This window comes from Odocoileus virginianus, unplaced genomic scaffold (genome assembly GCF_023699985.2).
Source record: "Odocoileus virginianus isolate 20LAN1187 ecotype Illinois unplaced genomic scaffold, Ovbor_1.2 Unplaced_Scaffold_4, whole genome shotgun sequence".
Classification (NCBI taxonomy): domain Eukaryota; kingdom Metazoa; phylum Chordata; class Mammalia; order Artiodactyla; family Cervidae; genus Odocoileus; species Odocoileus virginianus.
Window position 1 is genome coordinate 1,207,194 of NW_027224266.1, and position 15,742 is coordinate 1,222,935.

The window sequence follows — 15,742 nt, forward strand, 5'->3', positions numbered from 1 at the left end:
TGAGTCAAAAAGCAACTGGAAGGGACAAATGACCATGGGTGATTGGGCAAAGTGCATATTGCCTGGGAAGCCCTGCTGTGTGGGCCAGTACCAGCGTGAGGGGAATTTAGAAAATTCCTGGTAAGGCAGTCCTAAGGCCCAGAGCCTCTTATATTTAAAACATTTAAAAAATCCCCAAATGTAAATGGTTTGGTGTCAGGCAATTAAATTAATATGTAAGTGTATTTCATAGCAGCATTGCTGACTTTATTCACATTCAAGATAAATCCTACTGAAATTGCACTCCTTTTCTAGTCTATTCAATGTTTCACCACAAAGTATGTTGGTTCGGAGTATAGGTCTTAAACTAGAAAGGTTAGATGGAAACCCCAATTCTTCTACCTACTGGCTCTGTGACTTTGGATGTTAGCCAACCTGTGTTCCAGCTTCCTCATCAGTACTAGTACCTATCTCATAAAGTTGTACTCAGTATTAAATGTGTGAATGTATGTAAATACCTAAAATCCTGCCAGTTGCATGATATGCACTCTGTAACTATGTGCAATTATTGTCATATGCCAGAGATTCTCAATAGAGGTGAGTTTGCCCTTCAGGGACATTTCACAACGCTTTCAGATAGTTTTGCTTGTGTGTGTGTGTGTGTGTGTGTGTGTGTGTGTAGGCATGCAGGGGTGCCACTGGAACCTAATGGGCAGAGGTCCGGGATGCTGCTAAACATTCTAGGATGCACAGGACAGTCCCACAGTGAAGAATTATTTGACCACAAATGTCATCAATGCCAAGGTTAAGAAACCCTGTTGTATACTATTGACAGTTCTTACTATGGTCTGTTTCATAATGGTGTCTTCAGTTGCATACTGTTAACATAGGTACACTTTCTTTGCAAAATAACAGTGAAATACATACTCTCTAATTTATCTTAAAATAGGCTACCTTCTTAATCTGTCTAGAGACAGTGGATACAAGAATTAGTTACTGATCTTTCCTCTATTACAAGCGCAACAGAGCAAGTACAGTAACAATCGCAAACCAACAACTGGCTTCAGTGACTGAGAGAAAATAGAGAGTGATGAGGTGACAGGGTGTCGGAGCGCTGGCCTTGGATCCCTGAAGCACTCAAGTCTAGAAAGAAACCACTTACTTACTTTCTTTCCTTCCCCCACCTTCTTACATACAAGATGGCACAGGGTTAGTTATTGTTTGAATGGTGGGAGGTGGTGGAAGGAAAAGGTGAACGAATGGACAAAAACTCCATCAGTTGATATTTCAAATATGTTTATTCTGTTCCATGCAATTGCGAAAAAAAAAGTCATGAGCGTCAATCATAACAGCAACCAAAAACTTTTATGTGTTTCAAAAGGCTGGGCACATTTCTGGAAGTATTTTGATACTAAATGAAGTCTCCTTAGAGGGCAGAGGGTTCCCTATGTCCTCCATGCTCAAAGTGTGGTACACAGGCCAACAGCATCACCCAGAGCTTGTTAGAAAGGTGAAACCTTGGCCCCACTCTGGACCTGCTAAGTCAGAATCTGGATTTTAACAAAATCTCTGGGTAATGGGTTGGCAAAAAGGTTCGTTCGGGTTTGTTCACATTTTCCCCCCAAATTGTATGAAAACACTGAATGAACTTTTGGGCCAACTCAATACATGGACATGAAAATTTGAGAAGTGTTGTAATGTTCTCTCTATCCCTGGCACAGATGGTATGCAGTTCAGCTTTTAGTTCAGTATTGGGCCTATTAATAGGCTAAAGGTGATAGGGTGAAGGTTTTTAATCAATGAGAAAGTGATTTCACCTTCCATTAAGTAATTTACATACCATTGAGCTTATTTATAGATTTTCAAATGATCTGATTTTATAAGATATGATCTTTTCATTAAACTGATATTATGGTTAATGATTTGTGTCATATTTTCAATTTAAAAGTTATGAATGAAGAGTATCAACCTTCTGAAAAGGTAACAAAGTGTGTTCTGCCATCTTTGTATTATAACGTGCAGACAGGAAAACCACATTTGCAATCCAGCTATGGCATTCTCTGTTTCTGATCTCTACAATGTGTATTTATTTGTATACATCTAGATATGATAACTAATCTCCTACACACTTAGTTGACTGTCAGAGGCTGAAAATGAAAGAGAAGTTACAAACAAATTGAAGAAAAGGACACATCGCTTCAATTAGGCACACTTCTTTACTGCATAAATGGGACTTGTAGACCAGGAGACTGAAAATTGTGGGTCCATCAAAAACCCCAGTGTGAGCAACAAAATGGGCACCGCCTTTACAGGTCTAGGGGCCATTTGAGCCATCACCAGATGCCTGCTTCTGATTTTCATTGCCTTTATTTGTAACCCTGTCCCAATCCCAGGAAAGGAGAAAAGAGTGGGTATCTCATTCTATGGCAAGGGGACTAAAGGATGGGGTGTGCAAATGATACAAAGCTTTATAAGCTGCATATTCATAATCAATGGCCAAATCTACCATCACCATCACTTTCTCCCCTATAGCTCCTGGTAAGTTTCCCTTGCCTTTTACTCATGCTACCTTCTGAAACTACAGTAGATCCCAGAGAGCTTGCTATAGCTGTAAAACCTGAGGCAGATAGAGAACTCTGCCTTTCTAGCCAGGAAACAAAGACATTCCTTTGCCCTTCCATATTGGGTGATTTCCAAAGTACTGTATTCTGTGTGCCTTGGAAATGGTAGAGTGTTTTGGGCTGCAAGCCACCAGGAGAAATAAATTTGAACTTTATCTCTTGCTGGTGAAAGATAATGAGCGTTTTCTTATGAAATTTTGGCCCTCTCTTCCCAGTAGCTCATGCATATCTATTGTGCTAACTTTCATATACCATCATTATCATTATTAGACACAACAACATCTAAAATGCCATCAAAATAAATTTCATCTCAAATTGCTTTCCTGAAGTGAACTGAGGAGATTCTGGCATCCATAAATGCAGAAATGGTCATTGCAATGGGCTGTGTGTTTTATCAGACCAAAAAATGAAATGAGGAACATATCAAGCTTGAAAGTTCATCGGAAGCTTCTAGATAATTCTGCCACTGTTTCAATTTAAGTAGTCTCTCATGAAACATTGGATCTCATTAGGCTTTCAGCACTCAAGTCTCAGGATGCATTGTATTTAATTAACTCTTCCTGGCATAAAAGTTCTCAGAAGCTCTAAGCTCTAGTAGCCAAATAAAATTCCCTCAAGGGTAATCTCAGAAACCTCTAGAGATATATATGTCTTAAATGTCATTTATCTTTCAATATGCAAACTCAGACTTTGGGGGAGTTGTGGGTGAGGAGACAGAGATGTCTGCAGACATCTGTCATAAAACCAGCATGAAATCTGGTTAAGAGAGAAATTATATTTGTTACTATTGAGTGGTTGCAAGCAAGATACATGCTCATCTTCAGAGAGAATAGGGGTGTGGCTAAAACTTACTGAAACTTTCCTGAAATAACAGAAATCTGGGCTAAATATGCTCAAGTTTTGGCATGTCAACTATTCATAGGGTTTTAATTACCTATTTGCTGTGTGTTCTTTTCCTGGGCTTGTTTGGTTTGTGAAAATTTATCATGTTATGTACTTGTTGTCAGTACCTTTTCCTTGATGTGTGTTTCAACAAAAAGTTACAATCAAAAAATCAAACATGTAGATTGTGAAGGTAGTCCAGCTACCTGGTGTCATGATGGCAAAGCCTTGGTGAGGGCCAGGGTAGGATAATGTCACTGGAAACGGAGAGAGGAGACATTTTAACGGCCTGATAAGGCCAAGAGCCAGAGTTTCTAGAGGAAAGTTTGAGAGGCTTGAGGTGAGATGGGGATGATAACTAATAGTGGAGAGGGGAATAGTGAATCAGGATGCTAGAACTCAAAGCCAGTTGAAACAGGAAACCAGTTGAAACAGGAGTCGAGCATAACTGGATCACAGGACACTGCTAAGAGGATTTCAGCAGGAATTAACATAAATCTGAGCAGATGAGCAAGTATGGGTGGATTTCTTCTTTCTAATTCAAAAAGTGTCAGAGATCCTACCCAGGCTCTTGGATGGGATCAAATATTCATTTAGAAGGTGGAATTGTCAACTACCCAGAAAACATTAGTCTCCCAAATAGTATGTCCTCTGAAACTCCTTCTTGTTTATCTTGGCATCCTTTCAAGCACTTCCCCCTTCTTGTTATCATTTGATTCGCCATCCCAGTCAGGGATCAGATTTTGTGGTCCTTTGTACTAAGCCAGATGGCTAAATCGATCTGCCAACTTTTCCACTCAACAAACACTCACCGAGCACCTACAGCGTGCCAAGACCTGTTCCAGGTGTTGAGAAGACAATGAAATGGAACAGAGAAAATCTCTGCCCTTTGACGCTTATACCATGTAGATGATGACTGATATACCACAGTTAAAGGGCTTATTTAATTTAGTTTTATAAGCAAAGAAAAACTCTGCTGAGAGTCATCAAAATATTACAATGGTTAAAATATCCACAAGTGTGTCCAATGGTTAACCTACACACGTATACACATAAAAAGGATACCATAGCCCGCCAGACTCTTCTGTACATGGGATTTCCCAGGCAAGAATATTGAAGTGGATTGCCATTTCCTTCTCCACATACAGAGGCATATTCCTTGTTAACTGTCAGTCCAAGGAGAGTACATTTCGTGAGGTTGAAAAGACCCACCTTTGAGGGTTAAAGTTCCTCTCTATTACTGGATATCAATGGGCAAGTAATTTGCTTTCCCTCCCTTTCAAGGTCCCAATTTTCTCTTTTGTGGAAAGAGAATAATTTAAGTACCTATATTCTAAAGTTGTAATGAGGGTTAATATGTTGATCTTAGTTACTACCTCATAATAATTAGATACATGATTATTTAATAAAAGGTAATGCATTCTGAATGTCCCAATACGTTCAAGTTTTCAACCTTTCTCAAGCCCTTCTTTATAAAGCCTTTACTCATGTAAACTTTCTCAAGTTTCTCAAACTCTCATCTCTATGTTGTGAGATGCCCAGGGTCTGTTGCAGCATTTTTAAGGATTGTTGGAGGTGGGGAGACTTACAATTTCTGGGCATTTTTCTTTCTGAATTCCTACTGTATCCAAATGTTTGATTCAGATTTCCTGGGCCGTGATCTTGCTTCCTGCAACTTGTCCCTTGCACTGGTACCTCTGGTTCACCTTTGTTCCCTCCATGAATCACTAACATAAGGCTGTTGGGTACAGTAGACAGTAGTTGAAGATTTGGAGACAACCAAGAGAGCCCAGGGTATTGCTTAGAACAGGAGCACCCTCTTCATGAAGAATTCCTCTTGATCATCTTTCCTTCCCTAAAACTTGGCTTCATCCTTGACATCTCTCTATATCATTCTTTATATGCGATCCATGAGGAAATCCTGTTGGTTTTTACCTTCAAAATATGTAAAGCATGGACCTTTAAAAAAACTGATGTTTTTCAACTGCCCAAGACAATGGCTGGCATAAAGCAGGTACTCAAAAATTAATTGTTGAGTAAATGAAGAAAATGTGCTTAAACAATGCCTGGCATGAAGAAATATACAAATTTAAACTTTTTAAAATATGATTTTATGTGATCTGTAATTTAGCCTTTCAAGTGGTTACTATCAGGAGTAAGTTTTCTCTGCAGAAAACTGACCATCTTAAACCTCACACTTCAAGTCAGTTAATTAGCACTTGGGTGTACCATTCCTGTCTTGGGTCTGCAGGACTGATCATCTTGAATGTTTGCTAAAGACGGTTTCTCAGGTTTGCAGAGCTGCAGAGGAGAAATCGAGCCTTCCTCCTTCCCCAATAAGAGGCAGCTCTCTTATAAGGATCAGCTTGAGACCAGATGAAAGCTTCTCGCTTTACCACAATTATCATATCTGTAGATTTAAATAGTATCAGGTTGATTGAGGAAAGGGACCATCTGAACTGAAAGGTGTTTGCAATTAAAAATAAAATTGCACAGCCAAGAAGCCATTATCACAAGTCCTGCACATGTTAGACATTTCTGGTTCTACCAAATACATCACAAGAGGTATCAAGAATATGAGAAATGTGCACATTTGCATTTTAGTTCAGTGAGACAGCTTTTCTTCTTGCTGCCTCAATGAAAATTTTTAGACACATATTAACATATCTCTGTTCTGCCTAAAATATTTTTTATAATTCTCTATAAAATACATGAAACATGCTTCCTTTGTCTAACATTCCAAGAACCCCATATCTACCACAGGAGTGGAAAACATTGGACCCAAGACCCCAGTTATATTTTTGTTCCTTGCATGCCTGCAGTGAATTTGGTATCAGCATTCTTCAGCCTTCATACACTGCCCTTTTATGATCAATGTCCTCATCCCAATAATTCACCCCAAATAGTCTGTCTCTCTCACTCTGTCTGACTTTATCTCTTGGTACTTTCCCTGCATCATTCTCTGCCAGCTATGCTAGACTCTTTGTTTCTTCAACATTAGGAACCCTCTAGCCTCAGGCCCTTTGCACTGGCTGTTATCTCTTTCTATCACATTCTCTACATGTGTAACTTCATAGGTAACTCCATCATTTTAAGTTTGTGCTCAGATCTTACCTTTTTAATGAGGCCTAGCATAACCACCAATTTAAAGCTGTGACTCCCTTGTGGTAGGCAAATAAAAGCTCCCCAAAGATGTTCACAGCCTAATCCCCAGAATCTGTGAATATGTTACCTGACTTGGCAAAGGGGACTTTGCAGTGTGATTAAGTTAAAGATCTTGAGATGAGAACATTATCCTGGATTATTTGGGTGGGAGACAGGAGAGTCAGAGTCAGAGAAGATGGGACACAGAAACAGAAGTAATAAAGGAGAGAGATTTGAAGATGATATCCTGATAGGTTCAAGGATGGAGAAAGAGATCATGAGTCAAGGAACTGCAGGTATCCCCAAGAGGCTGGAAAAGGCAAGGAAATGAATCTCCCTTAGAGCTTCCAGAAGAAATGCAGACCTGCTAATACCTTCATTCAGAACTACTGGCTTCTAAGCCATAAGATAACAAATTTATGTTGTTTTAAACCATTATTTGTGGTATTTTGTTACAGCAGTAAGAGGAAACTAACATACCCCCAGTCTCCTTTTTTTTCTTTTTTCATATCACATATCAACCTCTATTGTACTGGACAATGTATTTATCTTGCCTATTGTTTATTATTCTCTCTCCTGCCTTACCCTCTGCCTCTATGCTGTAAACCCTACGAGGGCAAATATCTTCATCTATTTTGGTCACTGCTATAAATGTACACTTAGATCCTGATTTTGCTGAATTAATTGGTTAGTTAATCCTCAATCTATTTTTACCTCTGAAATTACTTCCTACTATTTAAAATAAATCGTCCAATCTGGCCCCTGATCCTGTCTTTCCTCCCTCCCTCCCTCTCAAACACACACAGACACAGACACACAGACACACAGACACAGACAGACACATGCACACCCCTGATATACACCCCCTCTGGATTTAGAATTCTCTCCCTCTATCAGACTGGGTCCAGTTTCAAGTTATAGCTTTCCGTGAAGTCCTCCCTTGACTCAACAGTTCACACTGAACTCATTTTCTGAACTGCTAAAGCATCTCATGTTATCCCCCAGTTTTGCACTTATGTGTTCTTACTTTTTTGCATCAGCCAGTTTTCCTTCAGGAAGCAGAAAATGCACAGTAATTAGAACATGGGGAGTTTAACATAAAGAATTGTTAACTAATAAAAAGAGAATAACTACTGAGGGGTAAAAGATTATTCTAAAGAATACAAGCAAGGCAGATAGAGGAGGCAGCCACTATCTCTAGGACTGAGGCAGAGTACATAAGTGACATACTGGAAAACCTCCCTAGGCCCCCACTAGGGCTGAGCGATTCAGACCTCAATGGGAGGGTGCTGGCATGGCTCGGTGGATAGTGGAGAACGTCCCTGAAGCCGAAGTTCAGACAGGCTGGCAAACAGGAAATCGCTGGCTGGATGCCAGCTAAACTCACTAGGAATCTACATGATGGGGTGCTGATGAGACTCATAGGTGATTGCCCAGGGGGCGCTACAAAAACACTCTGAGTAGTGGCCTTCTAAGTTACTAGTGGAATCTGCTGGGAAGCTGCCCGTGAGAATGCCACTGAAACTGGCTAGAAAGCCACCTGTGGGAGTGCTCGGAAACTCACTGAAGACCGAGCACCTCTGGGTGCTTGCCTGCCACTGACCACTGTGTGCTGCAGAAGCAAGCAAGCAAGAAACAACAAGAGCATTAGGAAGAGGCATCCCTTCACCCTGCCACATGTGTCTAGCACCTTCTATGAACAAATCCTAACAATATACCATCTGGCAAAGGAGAAATGTTTATAAGGTCAAGCTCCAGTATCACATAGCAGAGAAAAGAAGGGTGGATTTGGAGTTGAGGTGCAATACATTAACAATCGGTACATCTTTGTGTTCATAATTTCTCTTGACTGTTAGCAGTATTGTAAGCCCCTTGAGGCAAGGGCAATGTCATACTTCTCCCCCCTTGCCTGCTCCCTGCCACAGTTTATATGGCATTTAACACAGTGCTGACCACATGTACCAAGAACTTGGTTGAATGTAAATAAGATTTTCCTAAGCCCTTATTTGCTCACTAGCCTAGGAAGACAATGACATCATCACTTCCCTTTATGCTACCCTATTCTGAGATCTAATGACAGAGCAGTTCTACCCAGAGTGAATAGCAGCTGCCACCAAGCTAGCAATTTCCAACTGCAAACCAGGCTGTGATTTTCTCCTCAGTGATGATGCCATCTTGGATGTCATTTTCAAAAATGCTGAAGCCAAGCTGGGGTGAATTGTGATTTTGTTTATTAAACTCTCACTTGGTGGGGAACAGCCCTGTCAGATGCTGGTTTTCCCAGAGTCAATTCTTACTTAGGCCTCAAGCCAACTCATCAAGGAGGTATGTTTCAATGTGTCCCACCTTCTTCTCTTCTCATAGGACTTAGATGGTTCACAGAACAATCTTTTCAAAATCAGATGACTCAAACCACACATTCTTTGTGTACAAAAGGGAGTACAGTCTAACAGTTATATTAATTTTAATGCATTTCTTGACCTCCAAAGGCCTTCAAAAGTCTTATTTTGTGTGAATCCAAGAATTACTATTAAGTAGCTCATTCCAAAAATAAAATTACCTAGCCCTAATTTTAACATTAGTCCAAGTCCTTTCCAGTATTCCCTTGTCCATGATAACATATGATAGGGTTTGTTCCTTACCCTGAATATAATGATTTGCACCAAATATCATTAGCCCAACACCAGTAGTTGTGGCCCATACTGTTTCTTTGGAGGCAAAAATGGCTTGGTCTTGAGTTAGACAAATTTGTATGAGCTCAGTGCACATGTTACTTATGTGACCTTGGCTATGTTACTTCACCTCTTTAAATTTCAGAGTCCTCCTTGGTAAATCAGGGCTAGCTGACAGAAATGGGGCAAGTTATCCTCTTTAGACTGGGTCAGTTTTCTCCATAGGAGCAAATGATACTCACTCCACAGAGTGTTAAGAGAATACTGCTTAAAAAGCCCTTGGCTAATGAATGGTCAATAAATGCCAACTATGATTATATCACAAACCAAACAATGTCAGCCTTTCTAGTCCAAGCCACCATCACCTATTCCCAGAACGCCTGCCACGGCCTCCCAACTGATGTTCCTGCTTGCACTCTTGCCTACAGTCTATTCACTACACAGCAGCCTGAAGAATTTTCTAAACATAAATCAAGTCTTGTCCACCCCCTTACTCAAAGCCCTAAGTTGGCTTCCCATCACACTTTGAACAAAGTCCAAAGTCCTCACTAAGGCCTTCAGGGCTCCATGTGATTTGGCCTTGACCTACTTCTCTGATCTCCTCTCTTAATTATTTCCTTTATCCTTTTCTCCCATCTAGTCCTGATTTTCTTGTGGTTCCTCAGCCATGCAAGTATGTTTTGGCCCAGGGACTTTTTATATGCTGATCTCCTTCAGTGGAATGCTCCTCATCCTACATATTCACATTGCCCATGACTTATTCCTACAGTTTATACAGGATTCCCCTCAAACGTCTTCTCCTAAAAAAGGCCTTCCTTGGCCACTGTAGGCAGAATGGCTCCTACCTTCTATCCATTAGTCTCTAACCCCCTTACCTGATTTTACACACAAGACTTATGGATACCTAACATTATGTTATTTGTTTACAGTCTTTTGTTCTATTAAAATGTAAGTTTCATGAAAGCAGGAACTTTGTTCACTATGGTTCAGTACTTGGCATAATTTAGCTGTACAATAAATATTTGTTGACACAATGAGCATTATTGTTATTATTATCCATGATATTGAATTTTGTGGGATTTTGGATCTTTTGTGAGGCTCTCTTTGGAATGTTTAGTGCCTCTAATTGTGAGCAGCTCATCCCCTTCTTGGTAATTCATGTGAATCTTAGCTGAGATTCCCAGAACTGAGATACATGGCTTGACTCCAAGTCTTTGGCGGAAAGAGAGAAGAGAAAAAAAGCAGGGAAAGAGAACCTGATAGGTGATACAGGAACATCTCAAAGAAAAATCTTAACACAATTTCTTATTTTGTCTAGAGCCATCCCTAGACACTTGCTCAAACCAGAATTTTATATGTGAGTAAAACTCTTTTCCTCTACCTCTCTTTCCTAAATTTACTTATCTTTTGCCTGAACAACATAAATGTAATGTCAATTGTTGAAGGGAAGCCAATTCCAACATTTTTCAAGTTGTTTGAAAACAAAATGGAAGAATTTGGTTTTTGTTTTTGCTTTAGCAATGAAAATCATGCCCTAGATTATCATCAAACAAAATAAACTTAAATATCAAGTCATAGTGAAAGCATATATCTCGATTCTGAAAGTTCATTTCTAGGAATACTATGGTTGAACTATTGCTGATGTTCAACTCACTTTGAGCTAGTAAAATGGAAGTTTCATATGGTTCACTCTAATATTTGTGGCAGTAATTAAAATTTAGAGATTATAAAATTCAGAGATAAAGCTATAACTCTCTTTATTTCTAACTAGGAAAATTAGCTTGTATTCATAAGGATAGATAAAGTTGTTGTTCTTTAGTCACTCAGTCGTGTCCAACTCTTTGTGACCCATGGACTGCAGCACGCCAGGCTTCCCTGTCCTTCACCATCTCCCAGAGCTTGCTCAAACTCATGTCCATTGAGTCGGTGATGCCATCCAACCATCTCATCCTCTGTGGTCCCCTTCTCCTCCTGCCTTCAATCTTTCCCAACATCACCTAGATAAGGTTATGCTGTAACAAAAAATATTCTCCCCAAATCTCAATGGCTTAATAAAATAAAAATATATTTCTTGCTCATGCTACATGTTTCAATACAGGTTGGCAAGGGGCTTTGTTTCACTCAGTCACTCAGGTATCCAGGCTGATAGAAGTACCACCTTCTTGGGACTTCCCTGGTGGTCCAGTGGCTAAGACTCCACACTCCCATTGCAGGGGGTATTGGGGAACTAGATTCCACATGCCACAGCTAAAAATTCAAATGCAGCAACTAAGAGTTAGCATGCTGCAACTAAAGATCCCATGTGCCCCAACTAAGAACCTACACAGACATATATATATTTAAATATAAAAATATAATTATACACACACACACACACACACACACACACACACACACACCATCTTCTTACAGTTGTACCATCTGGAATGTATGGGCATTTTGGTGGATGCCATAAAAGCAAAGATGAGGGAATTGAGCGTGGGCATTTTCAGTGCCTCAGTCCAGAAGCGACCCACCCAATTTCTGTCCCTTTTTTATTGGCTAGAAGCGGTCCTATGGCTCTTACAGGCTCATTTGCCACCTCTATCCTATCTCGAGCTTAAGCCATCCCCTAGATAACCTCTCTCCCCACTTTTTTGAATTCTTCTCAATTCATAACACAGTGACACCCTGTAAGGCCTGGATGGCTCTTCTCAGATAGCTCTCGTGACAGTGTAACATTTATGGATCTCCTTTCATACTCCTTGGCTGGAAGGAAAGGGAGACTAAAGTTTTCTGGCGGTGGGAAAAGGAGCAAGGGAACAAGGTGTATGTAGCCCTGTTGGCTCTCTCTGCTTAGACACAATGAACCATCATTTCAACTCTTCTGGGTCTGCTGCATGCTGGTCCAGGGAGCTTTACAAAAAGGATATCTCAACAAGAGGTGAAGTGAGACATAAACCTTTTTCTTCACTCATTTCTCCAAACTGATCTGGGGATTTTTATCATCCTTTTCCTATAGATTTTTTTTTGTGGTGGGAGGAGGGAAGCAGAGGAGTGTAGGAAGGAACTGGAGAACAAACTCTCACCTTGGCCGTAAACTTTCTTGCCCTTTCCCCCTAAACTTACCGAAGTTCATTCTCTAAGGCCTTATTCTTTATGTGGCTGGAAAATGCTCCTGTCATTACACAATGTTCAGCTTATGATTCAGATAGAAACTCTAGTCTTCCTCTGTTAAGCTTTGGATCCTGACACTGAAAGCCAAGTTCTTTTTCTCCAGAGACTAGCTCTTGCAAATCAAAAGCGCTCTGGCTTTTAGGCCATTTTCTCTGCTAAGGACTTTAAAGTTTCGAATTCATAATTAAAGTTGAATAGTGACTATTTGTTCTCAGTTGGTCCTACCATACTTTTGGGACATGACTGACAATGATTAAATGGGCGAAGGGCAAGCCATAGGACTACTAAGAACTACTGAAAATTACTGGGAACAAAATACAGTAACGACACCTAGATCCAGAATTACTTGAATTTGAATTGATGACTGGCACTCCTCCTCCTTCCAGTCTGTTTCTCACCTAGTAATGACCTCGACTTCTTTTTCTCTTTAGAATGTGGGTAGGTGGATTTGTTATGGAGGCAAGGGTGAGGACTGGTGACAGCTGGCAGGCTGCCCTGATGTGGAGTGTAGGTGCCTGAGTTTCCTGTATTCTCCTGGCCTGTTTCTTCATATTGGTCTGACAAAATGCTAGTCTGTGCTGCCGTTCTATGTACTCAAAAGGACCAGACTCACTCTCATGGGCTATTTAGTGGACAGTGAAATTAAGAGATGCCAAAACATGGCCTGAATCAGGACAGATTTAGATCACACAGCTGAACTCCTGGCACTCCTGGCAGTCTGGCTACATGGGTTACCCCAAACTTTTCATCAAACCTGCAAAGATGTGGCTCTTCATTTAACCCAATAGATGTATCTTATTCATTAATTTGTTACTTTGTTAATGTCAGTTTTCTCCACTTGGGAATACAAGCTCTATGATGGCAGAGACTTTGTAAATATATTTGTAATGACTAACACATGCCTAGTTTATGGTGCATCTTCAGTCCATATTTGTTGAATAAATGAATACAAATGAATGAACGTGAGGTACTACACCAGGATATGAAGATGACTGAAGCAGGCTTTCCTGCATTAAGGGAATACACAGACCAGAAAGGGAGACCTGTTGGTTAGTAATAATCCTAAATGTTGACATACTGGGACAGAAACCAGCAGGCAGGTGGAACAGTAAGGAGCAACCTCCCTCTTTATATGGCATCTGAATTCTCTATTTTGCAGCAGTATACTTCAATCATCACGTGACTTCCTGGAGCTTGGGGATATTTGACTGTGTGACCTCTACTCTTGTAGGACAAGATCTTAGACAGCCTGAAAGGACACACAAACATCACAATTAATCTGGCACCCACAGGCAGTGCCCAAGTTGATGGAGAAAGAGGGTAGACAGGTTGTAATACGGTCTTACCTTGACACTTAGATATGACCCATATGGACTGTAACCAAGAGCCAGGTGGCATGATGGATGTCTCTGAGGATCCCCTGTGGACAGATGACTTTGACAACCAGATTTCCAGTCCCTCTGCCCCAGACCCACTGGCATGCTGGATATGCTGTCAAAACTTTGACATGACCTAGGAGAAAAAGGATACCAAATTATCTAAGGTTAAGTGCTTGGTGATTGGGGGGGGGGTGTTAAGATGGAAATTAAGTTTGATTATATGGAAGAATAAAGTTCCATTTCTTGCATGCTTGAGTTTCTGGTCAGAGATTCTCAAACTTGCTGCATCTGTACAAGGTGTGCACTATAGAACTAAGGAGAAGAAGCTGTATTTTAAGACAAACCCTCATTACAATTGATCATGATTTAAAATAACAACTGAAAATAAAGAGCAGTCCAATGAACAAAGAATGACATGGTTGATATTTTAAAATAATTTAAAATTAGAGTCCTTTTATTTTTCTGCTACTTCCATTAATGTTTCATTTTGTGGAAACTTCCTGCTATGTATCACTTTTCTTTCTGGAGTTCTTTGGAAAATGTATGAAGTCTAAGAAGTGAACAAATCATTTCCTCTTTTTGGATCTCAATGACCTCATGTGTAAAAATAAAGGAAGTCGACTGCACAAGTGTGCCTCAATCTTTAATGTATGTCACCTGGGGGATCTTGTTAAAGATTGATTTAGCAGGTCTGGGGCAACCCGAAATTATACATTTTAATGAAAAACTTCCAGGTGATGACAGTGCTGCTGGTCCAGGGATCACACTTTAGGTACCAAGGGCTCATGTGGCAGTAGACATCAAAGGGGTACCAACAGCATATACTAAAGCTCATATTATTACCCAGTTCCTCTGCAACCCACATCTCTCCCCCTGGGCAGAGGGTGTTGGAGGCTTGGGATAAGGAATACCATCTCTTAAAGTTACTCTCTTTCTCTATTGGTTCAGAAAACATAGAAGCACTTGCATTTTTTAATGATCCATGGTAAAATTTCCCTGGGCCTCAGTTTCCTTATCTGGAAACCGAGTGTAGGAGTGGACTATCTCTCAAAGACGCTATATCTATCTCTGTATATATTTCTCACTTGAGCATAAATCAAAATTATTTGATATTTTTAAAATGATACTTGTAGATTCACAATGTTCAAAAATATAGAGTATATTCATTGTTTAATCAGAATGTGTGTCCGTTGCTGGGAAATTCAAAGAATTCTGTCACCCTTGAGAAGTAAATCACAGTCATCAGAAGCTTCTGCAATTAAGTTTATTACAGAGAGTACAATATAATTTACATCTGCAAACTCTGAACTAACTAAAGTAATGGGATGTCAATGTTCATAAAATACCAGCAAAAGCACTTTTGTTGAAACAGCAGTGATATAAATGAGGGTCTGTAAGGTCTGTGTGTCAAAGCAGAGAGTTGTAGAGCTGCTACTGACAGTGTGAGCTAGACAACTGAGGATGGAAAAGTAGCCAACCAAGTAAATATTCATATTTCAAGACATAGTTCAGAAATCTCCTTCCTGAAATGGGCCAAGAAAATTTTCCAGTTCCCAGCCCCCTGCCATAGGTGCCATAGATTGAGGCATGCCTCTGGGTTTTCTGATTGTGCTCTGGGGCAGCATAAAGTTAAAAACAAGTAATTCTAGAAATTATTTTCACTGTAGCAACTAAAAGCTCAAATAATATTTCATGTTTCCTATATTTCATGTTTTCCTACTACTTTCTATATCAGTTACGAATGCTTTTATATGCAAGTGAAAGAATATTCATCTAATAGTATCTAATATCATGGAGACTTCTGTTTATTCAACTAGAAGCCCAGAACTAGGTGGTTCAAGATCAAACATGCAACTCAGTGATGTTGTTGAGGATTGAGGTCATCCCTGGATTCATCTACTCTTCATCT